This window comes from Carettochelys insculpta, chromosome 2, assembly GCF_033958435.1.
Source record: "Carettochelys insculpta isolate YL-2023 chromosome 2, ASM3395843v1, whole genome shotgun sequence".
NCBI lineage: Eukaryota > Metazoa > Chordata > Testudines > Carettochelyidae > Carettochelys > Carettochelys insculpta.
Window position 1 is genome coordinate 205,005,187 of NC_134138.1, and position 14,271 is coordinate 205,019,457.

Sequence of the window (14,271 nt, forward strand, 5' to 3'; positions counted from 1 at the left end):
GAACCATTAATAACTACTCTCTGAGTATGGTTATCCAGCCAGTTTTGCACCCACATTATAATAGCCCCATCTAAGTTGTATTTGCCTAGTTTATTGATAAGAATATCATGCGAGACCGTATCAAATGCCTTACTAAAGTCTAGGTATACCACAACTACCACTTCTTCATCATCCACAAGGCTCGTTATCTCATCAAAGAAAGCTACCAGATCGGTTTGATGTCATCTGTTCTTTGCAAATCCATGCTGGCTGTTCCCTATCAGCTTACCACCTTCCTAATGTCAAAAGGTATGTAGAAAAACACTTTTTCCCCAAAAATACCCTTTTCAAGACTTCTTTGCTTCTGAAAAAGAAAGAAAGAAAGAAAGAAAGAACTCTATTATTACTTAGTAAATTCCTTCAAACACCAATATTATGTGAATGTTTTAAGCTTCATTCCCTCCCACCATACATGGAAAACATCATGAACATGCAATTACGGAAGCTATATGAATAAGACAATTGTTTGGAATTCATTGTAACTGGTTCTCCACTGTCTTGCATGCTGTGCAGTCATTTTGCACAAATGAGCATGACAACCCTGGGTATGAGAAGTAGAGAATCAAGCCCAGAGGTTTCCAGTTTATTATAAGAAACAGTATATACCAGTTCAGTTTGTCTTTGTTTTTTACACGATGGCTACGTTTACACTAGTGACCTATCGATAGAAATTACTGTCAGAAGATATCTTCCGACACAACTTCTGTTAACAGATGAGATCACATCCACACACCAAAGCAGATCACTCTGTCAACAGACAGTGGCCAGAGTGCCCGGGTGCTCTCTCGACAGAACAGACCCCAGAACACGGTCACACAGGGGCGCAGGGTCGGCAAGCCCTTCTGGGAGCTCTGGCGAGGCACGCCCTTAAAGGGCTCCACCCTCACAAGTTTCCTGCCCATGCTGAGCTTGCCTACCTCCTTGAGGGACAGCATAGCTAGTGCAGGACTCACACGCTTGCTGAGAGAGTTTGCTCTGTCCAGATAGCAATGATGCCAGAGCAGCCTCTGGCCTTCCACTGGATCCACTCCCAGCTGCATGAGCTACTGCTTACCCTGAACATGGCCATCCTTTACCTCCTCTGGGGAGACAAGCCCACTCCTCTGGGTGATCAGGCAGATCTGGAGGCACAGCATATGCCCTGGTTCATGAGGTCATACACTGGCCACCTAGACCCAGAGCAGGAACTGTTTATTGCCTGCCTAAACCAGGCATGGAACCAGGTCGAGCGTGCCTTCAGCTGACTCAAGGCACATTTTAGGTGTTTCCTGACCCAGCTGGACATGGGCGAGTACAATGTCTGCCAGGAAGTGGCCACATGTGGTGCTCTCCACAACCTTGTGGAGGGGAAGAGGGAGGCCTTCCTCCCAGGGTGGGGGGATGGGACAGTTGCTGCACATATGAACAACCAGGTGCAACTCCAGTCTGCCGAGCCCACAGAGACAGGGTATGGATCTGCAAGGCCCTGTGGGAGACCTTTTCCTGCAGCCTCCAGTGACTTCACAGAGGGGGACCTTGGGCCCACAGCCCTACCACATCCCCACCATGACAACTCTCTTTATCCCCTCACAACTCCCCACCCCCATCCCAATAAAGAGGGATGCATGGGTGGTGAACCAAAACCTTTTCTACTTAATGAAAACTGTGCTCAAAACAGATGGTTTGATTAAAAACACTATTTACAGTGTGCAATGACACACAACTATATACAGTGGAAGCGGAGGTGGGGGCATCAGTCCAAGGAGTGGGTGGGGGGACCACAGGTTTGGGGGTCTCCGTTGGGGCTGGGAGCAGAGGGAGATATGGAGGCAGTGGGGCTGTGGCAGAGTCAGACTTGGCAGAGGGAGCATGGGGACCCTGGGGAGCAGGAAGGGCGGACATACTGGGGGCTTGGGGAGCAGGGGGGCTGGCCATGGCCATTGCCCATTGCAGCAGCTGCAGTAAGCCTGGGAGCAGGGCAGTGGGCATGAGCAGGGGCAGGTTCAGTGAGGGCTGGGCTGCGGGGGAGCGGTGGTGGTAGCTGCGGGAGGAACAGGGGTGGCGGGGGAAACAGAGGCAGCAGCCACAGGTGCCTGGGCCAACAGAGCCTGCCAGACAGCAGTGTCAGCATCAAAGTGGGCCATGAGTTGCTTCAAGGCCCACATCCGACACTCCTGTTCCCATGCCCATGGCTCCCAGTCTTCCCACAGCCACTGTTCCAGGAGGTCGGTGAGCCTCCAGAGGGTGGCAGTGTGAGCATGGAGGACATCCTCATCCAGCCGATGGTGAGGTGTTGGCTGTCTCTGGTCCCAGTTCCAGGCTGACTTGCAACTGTGCTGGGATCGGGCTGGCTGGCCCTGGCTGGGGTGGGGCGGATCTGGCCCTCGGAAGGTGCAGCTGTAAGGAAGAGAAAGATGAGAGACAGTAAGTCATTCCTACAACACAGCCCCTACAGCCCTGTCCCCCACCCACCATGAGCAGTGGCCACCTCTCCCCAAGCCAGGATATGGGGACTCTGCATTGCCTACAGGACTGGGCTCACTGCTGCAGGCCTCCCTGTCCTCCCGCTTGATGGGCTAGCAGTCTAAGGGGCGTGTCCAGCTACTGAAGGGTCCCCACATGGGTGGCGGGTGGGACAGGTGCAGCCTAGACCTCCCCAGGAGCCCTCCACATGCCTGTGGCTCACATTGGTCTCCATGGGGGCAGGTGATGACTGTCACCTATGGGCTTGCCTGCATGTTGGAAGCTGCACTCCTCCATGGTGTGTCTGGGGTCAGGCTGGCACCCATGTGGCTGGCCCACTTCCAGCCATGGCAGGGGCTGGCAGGCCCTCTGCCCCCAAGCCCTGGGGTTCATCCAGCCTCCCGTGAGGCTGGCAGTGGACTGGCACCCATGCCTGGGGGCTGCCTGTTGGGTGCCAGTGGGACATGCTGCCTTGCACATGATTGCATGTGCTGAGACCACAGCATGAGGTCCCACCCTACCCAGCCTGGTGAGGCTCTCTGCATGCCCCATCTGCCCCCGCCCCATGCCCTGGGGTGTGTAAAGTGCAGGGGGTACTTACTGGAGGGTCCCACGAAGAGTTCCAGGGATGCCCTGGACGTGGCCTGGCTGGAGGGGCCCAAGTCCAGGCCGATCATCAGTATGTCCTTGCTGGCTTCAGACCCCATATCTGGCTCTGGCTCTGGCTCTGGCTCTGGCTCTGGCTGCTCATCCTCTTCCGATGGCTCCAGCAGCGGTGGAGGGTGGGGGCCTCCTTAGCTGTGCCCACAGCAGCTGTTGTGGGGGTGATATCTTCACCCCTCAGGAGCTGGTGGAGACCTTTGCCCGGACCTGCTCCAAGGTGGCCCTTGTCCACCAGGCTAGTGGCCAATGGGGTGTATGCTGGGGCATTGCACCTCTTCACCAAGGGGTCAGATAGGAGCTCCTCCTCAGCCCACAGGCTGAGGTGGCCCTTTATCTCTGGCCCAGACCATGAAGGATGTAGCATTTTGTGCCCGGGGGGGGGCTCCTGGGACCCCTCTGGCAGCTCCCTGGAGGGCCTTGGGAGGTTGCAGGGTGGCTGGCTTGCTGCCGTGTAGGTCGCCTCAGGTGCAAGCAGTGGCTGTGGGGGTTGGAGAGAAGCAGCATGATGCAGGGCTGCTTTCATACTTACCACTTCCTGCCACAGGGTTTCCAGGGCTCCCTGTGCCTTTAAGACAGAACACATTTGTAGTGCAGATGGTCCATGAGGTTTGTCAACAAAACTCTCTAGCGTAGATGTAGCCATAAGCGATAAGAAGAGGAACCACATGGGCACAGATAGGTCCCAAAAAAGGATGTTCATTCCATAAGCTGTACCTACACTAGGAAGTAGGGGCATGATTCTTCTGATCATGAAGGGGCAGTAGCATGGGTAGTGGCAGCAGAAGAAAATGCTGACTACATAGCCCATTGGGTACAGGTAGGGGTACACTCAGTGTCTCTCAGCTGTACCTCCGAAGCCACTACCAGTGCTACATTGCTATTTGACTTTGTGCTAGCTCAGGTCATAGAACAGGCCATAAAATTTCTTCAGAATACTTCCTAGAGCAGATCGTTTAGAAAAACATCCTCTCTAGATTTTATACTTTCCAGTTGTCAGTGTCCAGTTGCATTTCTCATTCAGCTCTTCAGACTTCGCTAAGCTGCATTTACTCTTCATCATTTTATTAATTGTTGTATTCGGTTTTCTGTTGTCAGAATTTGGTTTTATGAGACTGGCCCTTTTAAGAATTCTTTATTCTGTTTGCACATTATAAATATAATCGAGAGATGATCCCTGTACCTAAGCTATCATTAATTTTACTTCTCTGCTCAGTTGTGTTTTATCAGTACGATGAGTTCTAATATAGCATTCCCCTGTGGTAGACGCAACACTTTTTGAGTTAGGACATAGTTATATAATGGCCAAGGATGTTTCAGGACTGGCAGCATGGGACCTTCAACATACGACGCTTCAGTTGAACTCCCCAATGATCACACAGCTTTTTTTCCTACACATTGTAAATAGATACATAAGGAGTCAGTCATCCTGTTCCCTAGAGTGATTTGGTGATCAGTAGCAGACACCAGCTAATGCCCCATTATGCACTTTACCTATTAGAACATTGATCCACAAGAACTATATGCAAGATTATTTTTTTTCTTAGTTATTAGTGACTCGGAAACAAGCAATACCATTTTTGACATGTAGTGCTACTCCTTCTCCCCTTTTGACAACTGGATCCTTCCTAAACCATTTTCAAAGCCATTTCATCCATAGGATGAACTGGAGTGGCCACCTCAGGCCCCACCACAGACACTACCCCAGCAATGCTATGAACGATACTGGGGCAGGGTAGGGCATCGTAGTGGCGGCAGCAGCAGCAGGGGGTCGCCTCCCCTCGGCCTCCTCCACACTCACCATGCAGGTGATGGAGGCAGCAACCTGCTCCGCTCCACCCTGGTGTACCTGCCTGGCCTGCTGAGCCCCACTTCTCTGTGGTAGCCCTAAGGACAGCCCTGACCGGTGTGCTAACTATACACTAACCTTCAAGTCAAAGCCTAGTTATAGAAAGTACTTCTGCTTTGGCTGGTTTCTAAAACATGGCACCCAGTAAGCAACATTACAGGACTCACAAACTGTATAACGTCATACTACCCTATTCCTATACATTTACTATACAGTGGTTAGTGAGAGTATTTACGTCTGAAAAACATTGGTTTGTGAGATGTCATTCTGAGCGACGTTCTTTGTAATGAGGAACAGGAGATGAGGTATCATATGCCACATCCGTTTGGACAGCAGTAGTCATCCTTCGATCCCGAGGGATCATGGGTTTGCGCCCCAGTTGGACTGATTCAAGCAGCGTCTTCTATGGCTGTGCAATCCAATCTGGGAGTGGCAGTCCTTTCCGCACTGTGAGCAGCAGTAGGCAGATGTAGCTCTGGTATCACTGGCATGGATCTTCCTGAGGGGTCTCCTGTCTTCCACTTCCTTCACCAAGGTAGTTTCATACATAGCAAGAGCTTCCTTCACTCCCTGTTTCCAGGCATGCGTGTCTGAGGCAAGTGGATGCCAGGTGTTCACACTGATAGAGAGAGCGCTGAGGTCACGCTTGCACGTATCCTTGTAGTGCAATTTAGGTCGCCCTTTTGGCCTCTTTCCAGATGCCAGTTCGCCGAAGAGGAGGTCCTTCAGTATTCGGCCATCCGTCATGTGTGAAACATGGCCCAGCCAGTGCATACGCCTCTGTTTGAGAAGGGTGAACATGGAGGCAGTGCCTGCCCTCTCAAGCACTGCGCTATTGGGGACCTTGTCCTGCCATGAGATACCGAGTATGCGCCTAAGGCAGTGCATGTGGAATGTGTTGAGCCGCTGCTCTTGTTTTGAGCGCAAAGTCCATGTTTCACTGGTGTACAGAAGTGTGCTCAAAACACAGGCTGTGTAGACCTGCACCTTGGTGTGTACAGTGAGCTTATTGTTAGCCTATACTCTCTTCGTCAGCCTGGAGAACGTTGTGGCGGCTTTTCCAATGCACTTGTTGATCTCGCTATCAAGTGACAAGTTGTCCAAGATCGTCCAGCCTTGGTACACAAACTCATGGACGACTTCCAGTTCGTAGTCAAGCATGTTGATAGATGGCTCGTTACCCATGTTTTGGCCCATCACCTGGGTCTTTAAGCTGATTGTGAGGCCAAATTCCATACCTGCATCCGCAAAGCGAGTTATGAGTGACTGCAGTTCCTGCTGAGTGTGAGCAGCAATAGCTGCATTGCCAGCAAAAAGGAACTCCCTTAGACGCTTCGAAAGCACCCTGGTCTTCGCTCTAAGCCTCAACAGTTTGAAGGGGTTGCCGTCCGTTCTCCTGCAGAGAGAGATGCCCTCTGTAGCAGTTCCGAAGGCATATTTGAGCAAAACTGCGAAGAAGATTCCGAACAGTGTTGGAGCCAGCACACGCCCCTGCTTCACTCCACTGAGAATCACAAAGGGTTTGGATGTGGATCCATTGTATACGATGGTCCCCTTCATGCCTTCATGGAAGGCCCTAATAATGCTGAGCAGAGCTGGGGGACAGCCGATCTTAGCCAGAATCGTGAACAGACCTTTTCTGCTGACCAGGTCAAATGCCTTGGTCAGGTCGATGAAGGCAATATACAGAGGTTTGTTCTGCTCCCTGCACTTTTCTTGTAGTTGCCTAACAGAGAAAACCATGTCTATGGTGGATCGTTCAGCTCTGAACCCACACTGAGACTCAGGGTAGACTCTCTCCACAAGAACATTGAGCCTCTTCAGAACAACACGTGCAAATAACTTCCCCACGGTACTGAGAAGGGAGATGCCACGATAGTTGTTACAATCACTTTTGTCACCCTTGTTCTTTTAGACAAGACAAGAATGAGGAGAACTGCAGAAGTCTATAGAGTCAATACCTTCTTTGCTGACATCGGACCAAATTCTCTGCTGATGTTATGCCCTTGTGGTACACCAGAGAGAATTTAGGATCTGCTTTGGTGAGACAGGGACAATTGTAATGGAAGCCTAGTTAGTATAAAAATGAAACATTAAAATTAAGAACTGAGAGTTGCAGTATAGAAAAGGGGTGTAATGGAGATACAAAATTGGCAGCCAATTCTGCATTTCATGTGGCTGATCCTGCTCCTACTGGTAACAGTGGAAGATTTTCTCCTATTTTTTGTTGGTGTCTGTTTGTTGTTTATCTTTCATAAGCATCTGATCTTGTGGATCTCATCTGAGCAATATTTGTTTGTCTTCACATTAGCAAGCATTTGGAAAATCAGAATTTGATTTGTTCTGACTTCTACAGTATGAATATGTTTTTAAAAAAGGATGAGCACTTCCATGAGGCTATGTCTACACTAGCACAAAACTTCAAATGGCCATCTCGAAGATTACTAATGAGGCACTGAAATGCATATTCAAAATTGCCACATTTCGCTCCCATGCAGCTCGTCCAGACGAGGCTCCTTTTCAAAAGGACCCTGCCAACTTCAAAATCCCCTTATTCCTATCTGCTGAATTAGGTTGATATAAGCATTTAATGTTAACCTAACTCCATAAACATCTCTAATATGTAGCTCTCATTTATGTATCTCGTCCAATATATCAACGTAGACCTTGTCTACATTACAGAGTTTGTGACGTAAATTAAGATCTGTATATGACTAGGAATCTAAGGTGCCTGACCTGCTGTATGCCATGGAAAGAAACACCGTATTACTTTCGGCATTTAATGAACGGCTGAACATTGTGGACCATCACTTTGGGGCTCAGAAAACAAACACAAAGTGGTGGGATTACATCATTATGTAGCTGTGGGATGACAAGCACTGGCTGCAGAACTTTTGGATGCAGAAATCTATCTTCCAGGAACTGTGTGCAGCCTTCACGCTAGCATTGCAGTGTAAGAACACCAAAATGAGAGCTGTCCTCTAGGTGGAGAAACAACTGGCAATCGCCGGGTGGAAGCTCGCCACTCCAGATTCTACTGGTCAGTCACAAATCAATTCAGAATCAGGAAGTCCACTCTTGGGGCTGCATTAATGCAAATGTGCAGGGTCATCTATCATATCCTGCTATGAAGGACTGTGACTCTTGACAATATGCGTGAAATAGTGGATGACTTTGTGGCAATAGGATTTCTGAACTGCAGCACAGCGCTAGATGGCACACATATAAATCCACAGGAAGGAGTACTTGGTATTGCAGGTGCTCGTGGCTCCCAGTGGACATTTCACTGACATCAAGGTGGGATGGCTGAGGAAGGTATGTGATTCACACATCTTCAGGAACACTGGCCTTCACTGAATATTTAAAGCAATGTCTTTCTTCCTATATTAGAAAATTCCAATGGGGGGATGTTGAAATGCTCATAGTGATGCTGGAAGACCAGCATACTGCTTACTCCCCTGGCTCTTTAAGCTTAGCATTGAAAACCTGCATAGCAGCAGGGAGCATTTCAACAATAAGCTGAGCAGGTGCAGAATGATCATAGAATAAGCCATTGGCATTTTAAAAGCATTCTGGTGCTGCTTTTACAGCAAGTTAGACCTAAACGAGGAGAATATTCCTGTGGTCATAGCAGCCTTCTGCATGCTCCATAATATTTGTGAAGTTAATGATTAAAAGTGTCCCCAGCATGGAGCAAGGAGGTGGATATCCTGGATACTGAATTAGAGCACCAAGGTACCAAGGACATTAGAGGGACACAATAGTGGCTGTTTAAATCAGGAAGACGTAGAGATAACATTTTGATAATGCACATCAGTAATGTGTCTTTCTATACAGCACTCTGCCATGCTTTGTTAACTTGGCACCTTGCATGCATATTGTGATGATTCCTGATAAGAATTTGTAGTCAGCAAGTGGTCAAACGACCACTGTGTATGATAACCAGCAGCACCCACCACATTTTAGAGCTTAAGATTGATTGTCTTTCAGACAGTTTGTTTTTATTAAATATAAATTAACAACACACATAAAAGACTTGGTGGGAAGAGAGATAAGAGTGCAGGGCAGTGTAGGCTCTCACAGCTGTGTTTAACTCTATCATTTTGGATGCTGTCCAAAGAAATGGAGTGAGTGGGGTACCAAGACATTCTGGGAAGTTGCCAGGAATGTGTGGGAGAAAGTTAGGGAGGGCACGGAACACAGTTCTGTAGTGGCTTAGGGGAGGGGTAGGGCAAGCACATGTGTCATGCCTGGAACATGATTAGGGATGTCAGTGTGTTTGTTTGCTTCTGCATCACTTTTATCATCCACTCTGAGTCCTGGCCCTTTGCAGTTTTCTTGTCACTCTCTTTTCTTTCCTGTCTTTCTATTTTAAAATGTTCTTTAAATGTCTGTCTCCATGCCAGGCACTCTTTTTTTCAACCTCTGAGGATTGCAGTACCTCTTGGAACACATCCTCCTTGCTCCGCTTTGGTTGCTTCCTTATCTGGTGGGAGTATGGAGGGGGTTACCCTGAAGCCTTTATCTTTAGAGACCCAAGAAACAATACAAAGAAGCATAACTGTTGCAGAAGTGTTTTAGGGCAACATCAGAGTGACAGTTTGACTTCCTTGCTTTTGATTATGCCTGTTTTAGCTCCTTGATCTTTTCATGGCACTGATGTATGTCCTGTTTGTAGTTCTCATCCAACATGCTATGAGAAATCTGACTGTAGGTGTCTAAATTCCTACAGCTTGAGCAGAGCTAGGACTTCATAGCTTCCTCTCTCCATAGAGCCAACAGATCCAACAACTCAGGTGTTCTCACAGGAGAAGAGCATTTGCTGCATGGAGTTGCCATGGTCAGCTGGGAAGATGCAGTGTCAGCTCTCCGCACCAAGCAAACACGAAGTGGAATTTTGAATATTTCTGGGCCTTTAAAGGAGGAGGGGGTGAATGCCTTTCAGAAAGGTGACCACACATCCCATTTTTAAAGGGACAGTCCCATATTTAAGCCCTCCTGCAACTATACCAACTTCATCTATCTCCTGCATGTGTCCCATATTTTTTCTCTCCCCACATCAGTATTAATGGGTCTTGCTGCTGGCTGGATCTCTGCTCACCAACTGTCTGCTCACCAGCAAGGTCCAGTGGCCGATGGTTTGGGTGGGTGTACAGGCCTGGTGGCTGGGTGAAGATGCAGCGCATGGGGATGGCCACTCCACCTACGGGTCCATCAGTGCACCCCCACTGCATGCCAAATCTTGGCCAGCAGGGCCATGCCTCCCCATGTCATTTCTAGCTGGCATGGGCAGCTGGAGCTGGTAAGCGTGGGCAAGCTCCAGACACAGCCAGTTACATGCCACCTGCCCACCCACTAACCCTTTACTTGATTCCCTCCTTATTATAGGCTCTCTGCTTTGCTCTGCCTCCTACCTGCTGCTCCTCTATATCCCCCCCAATCTCACTGGAGGCACATCCTGCCCCCAGCATTGTGTGGAGAACTAGCCCCTACTTGGAGTGCCGATCTCATCAGTAGACTGGCCGACAAACTCCTTCCTTCCCCACACTGCCTCTGGCTGGGCTGGCACCCTGGAAAAGTCCAAGGCCTTCTGGTCTGGGACACTGGCCAGGAAGATCTAAGCCCTGCATGTGCCAAAGCCCCATGAATTGCTGGCATGGGGAAGTATCTCTGTCCCTCAACTAAGCTCTGAGAGTGGGGGAAGCAATTTGCAGCCTGTTCACACCCCAAGCCTGCAAGCTGCACAGCAGTCACCCAGGCAGGGTCTTAGCACCCTCTCACACACACACAGACACACACACACACACACACCCCTGGGTCCTGCCCCTGGGAAGAATTGAGCTGTGTTGTCCACTGATGAGCCACCTCTCTGGCTAGGTTTGCTGAAGCCCATGGAGTCAGACTTCTTGGGCCCTGGTGCACAATGTATCCTTAGGGCTTAACCCTTCCTGCCAGTGTCATGAGAGGCCAGCAGAAGCTGGGAGGTGTTAGCGGCATTTTGACCTTGTGTAGGGAGGAACAGAGAAGCTGCTTCCAGTCACATGAGAACGGTGGGGAGAGGGGGCAGGAGAGGAGGTGAGCTCTGCACAGACACAAGCCAAGTCATTCCTTCCCCCACCGTTCCCTGCAGCTGGAAGCAGATCCCATCCCTTCCTCGCACACAGCCAGGCATGGAGGACAAAGAGCACTGCACAAGGAGGGCTGGTGGGTGGCAACACACACGTGCCTGGGGTGGGAGATGCGTATGAGAACGCATGTGTTCCATTTCCCCAGATGAAACTAATGTCTTAAAGATAAGAAGGTAAATAAAAAGAATACAACCACGCAGTATTTCTTTTTAACAGGGGCTCAGTCAACGAGATGCTGTTTTGAACATTTGTTTAATAGACTGCTATTGAATTTGCTTGAATATGAGTGATTTTGCCAGGTGTCTCATATTTAGCGTAGGGATACATAGACACCCGAGCTTCGCATCTGGGTGAAGTGCACCAAAGTTCTAACTGTGTGAAGTGCACCAAAGTTCTAAATGCTGATCACAGTGATCAGGTTGGACATTGTGGGAAACCTCCTTTTCCAGTGACATAACCAAGTGCAGTGTCTACACCACTGCCGGGTAATAAGATGGAGGTGGTTCACCAGGGTCAGCCCCTGGCAGGCCGTCACTACTGTATTTAGCTGTGGCTTCGCATGTACAGGTGACGATTGCTGTTCCTGGTCAATGGGAGCTGCAGGAAGCAGTACGGATTGGGACAATTCTTCCCACAGCCCCAATTGGCTGGGAAGAGCAATCCATAGCCAATGGCAGCTGCAAGTGCCCACATCTGCAGAGACGCAGATAAATATGGCAGTGGCAGCCTGCAAGGAGCTCCTCCTGGTGAATCACATCTGGTCTGTGGAACAGTTATTTCCCATCGCTGTCTATACAATCACAGAACACTGGAACTGGAAGGGACCTCAAGAGCTCATCCAGTCCAGTTTCCTGTCCTCTTGGCAGGACCAAACAACATCTAGATCATCCCCAATTGGTGCCTATCTAATCTGCTCTTAAATATCTCCAGTAATGGAGATGCCACAACCTCCCTAGGTAGTTTATTCCAGTGTTTAACCACCCTGACAGTTTGGAATGTTTTCCTAAGTCTAATGTAAACCTCCCGTGCTGCATTTTGAGCCCATTGCTCCTTGTCCTATCCTCAGAGGCCCAGGAGAACAATTTTTCTCTCTCCTCCTTGTATGCGTCTTTGAGGTACTTGAAAACCACTATCAAACCCTCTGAGTCTCCTCTTTTCTAAAGTAAACAAGCCCAGTTTTTTCAGTCTTCCCGCATACCTCATGTTCTCTAGACCTTTAATCATTCTTGTTGCTTTGCTCTGGACCTTCTCCAATTTCTTCCTATCTTTCTTGAAATGTGGTGCCCAGATCTGGACACAGTACTACAACTGGGACCTAATGATCACTGAGCAGAGCAGAAGAATGACTTCTCATGTCTTGCTCACAACACTCCTGTTAATACATCCCAGAATCATGTTTGCTTTTTTGGCAACAGCATCACACTGTTGACTCATATTTAGCTTGTTGTCCACTATGACCTCTATGTCCCTTTCTGCAGTACTCCTTCCTAGACAATCACTTCCCATTCTATATGTATGAAGCAGATTGTTTCTTCCTAAGTGGAGTACTTTGCATTTGTCCTTATGCTGACACTGTTGGCATAACTTTGCCACAAAAAGCTCTATGCCGTTCATCAAGGTGCTTTTACTTTGTCACCAGAGCAGGAGGGTTTTGTTGGAAGAAGGAGAACTGCAGTGTGTACATCCCCACCATTTTGTCAATGGAACCTGACTTCTGTTGACAAAGTTGCAACGCAGACCAGGCCTGAATCACACTGTCTTCACAAGAAAGCATAATGCTTAGGTCAGTGTAGTTACACTGACACAGTGTCAGCACAGACACTGCATTTGCTTAAGCAGAACTGCGTTGCTTACATTAACTGGCGCTGCCTTTCAGAAATTGTCCCCCTAATGCCCCACACTGGCAGCTAATGAAAGTACTCTGGTGAGGATGTGCACCACCGACACAAGGAGCATAGTGTGGATATGTTAAGCCAATATGATTATTGTGGTGGATATCTGTCTGTCAACATAACTTGACTTCATTTTGTAGTATAAACCTGCTCAACATCTTTTCCTGACCCACATCCTAGAATCAGCAGATTATTCTGTAGCCAACCGTACAGGTAAAGCAAAGTACTTTTACCCCCTCCTCTTTTTAATGTGTGAAGGAGCAGTTGTCAATTAATATTACAAGACTTGCTCAGTCTGGAGATGGTGCATTCTTGTTTTGAGGGCTATAACTTGGGAGGTTTCTTTCAACCTGTTCCAATTTGCTTCTATGACTCATCTTCAACCAAACAAAATAAAACAAGCTGCATTAGATATTTCCGAGTGCAGGATGCTTCCTCTGCTTATGCTGACAGAAGAGAGTAAGAATGAAATAAATTGCTGTAAGGAGCATGGAAAAGGGGGAACAGTAAACTCCACAGCATGCTGAGCCTGCAAAGTCCAGCATGGAGGTTCTAGTGTGTTTGCAGATGTAGAAAGGAAGCAAAGCTGGAGAACAGCTGCTGTCTGTGGCTGGCTTCCCTGGTAGATTCTTGACAGAAAATCTGTGTGAGAATTGATACAACTCATAAAGCAGAATTTCCTGTGTGCCGTCTGTCCTGGTGCAGAGGGATGGGGAATGCAAACGGTGTGCAGAGAATCCACTAAAGGCAGGGCCAAGAAGTCAAAGTGGCTCCCCCTGTTGATATCAAGATTTTTGGACTTACAGCCATGTGTTTCTCTGGCCAGTATGAGTATGAGTATGAGTATGAGTATGCCTACCCACTGCTCAAAGGGAGTCTGGGCTACACCATGGCCACCTAGCATGAGTGTAAACACGTTGAACTTTGTCTATGCTGAATTTGGGGCAGGGACGTTCCAACTGTGCCAAGCTCACTTTGTTGAAAAATGTACTTTTTGATTCCTGTGCAGAGGGCTTGAATGACACTCTGCTCTTACCGCGCTACAACGAACACTGTGGTGCCAACATAGCATGGTTTCTCTACAATCGCACATCAGCTGTGTGTTTCTTCCCCTCTACCATCCAGCCTTATTTGGATTAGGTCTTTACTGTGTGAGAAAATGTGGGTGTGGTGGAGTGGGGGGAGTGCATGTGTGAGTCAGGCTGGATGTCTGAGGCAAGCAGCAGCTCCCAGTGGCTAAGGATGACCCTGGGGCTACAAC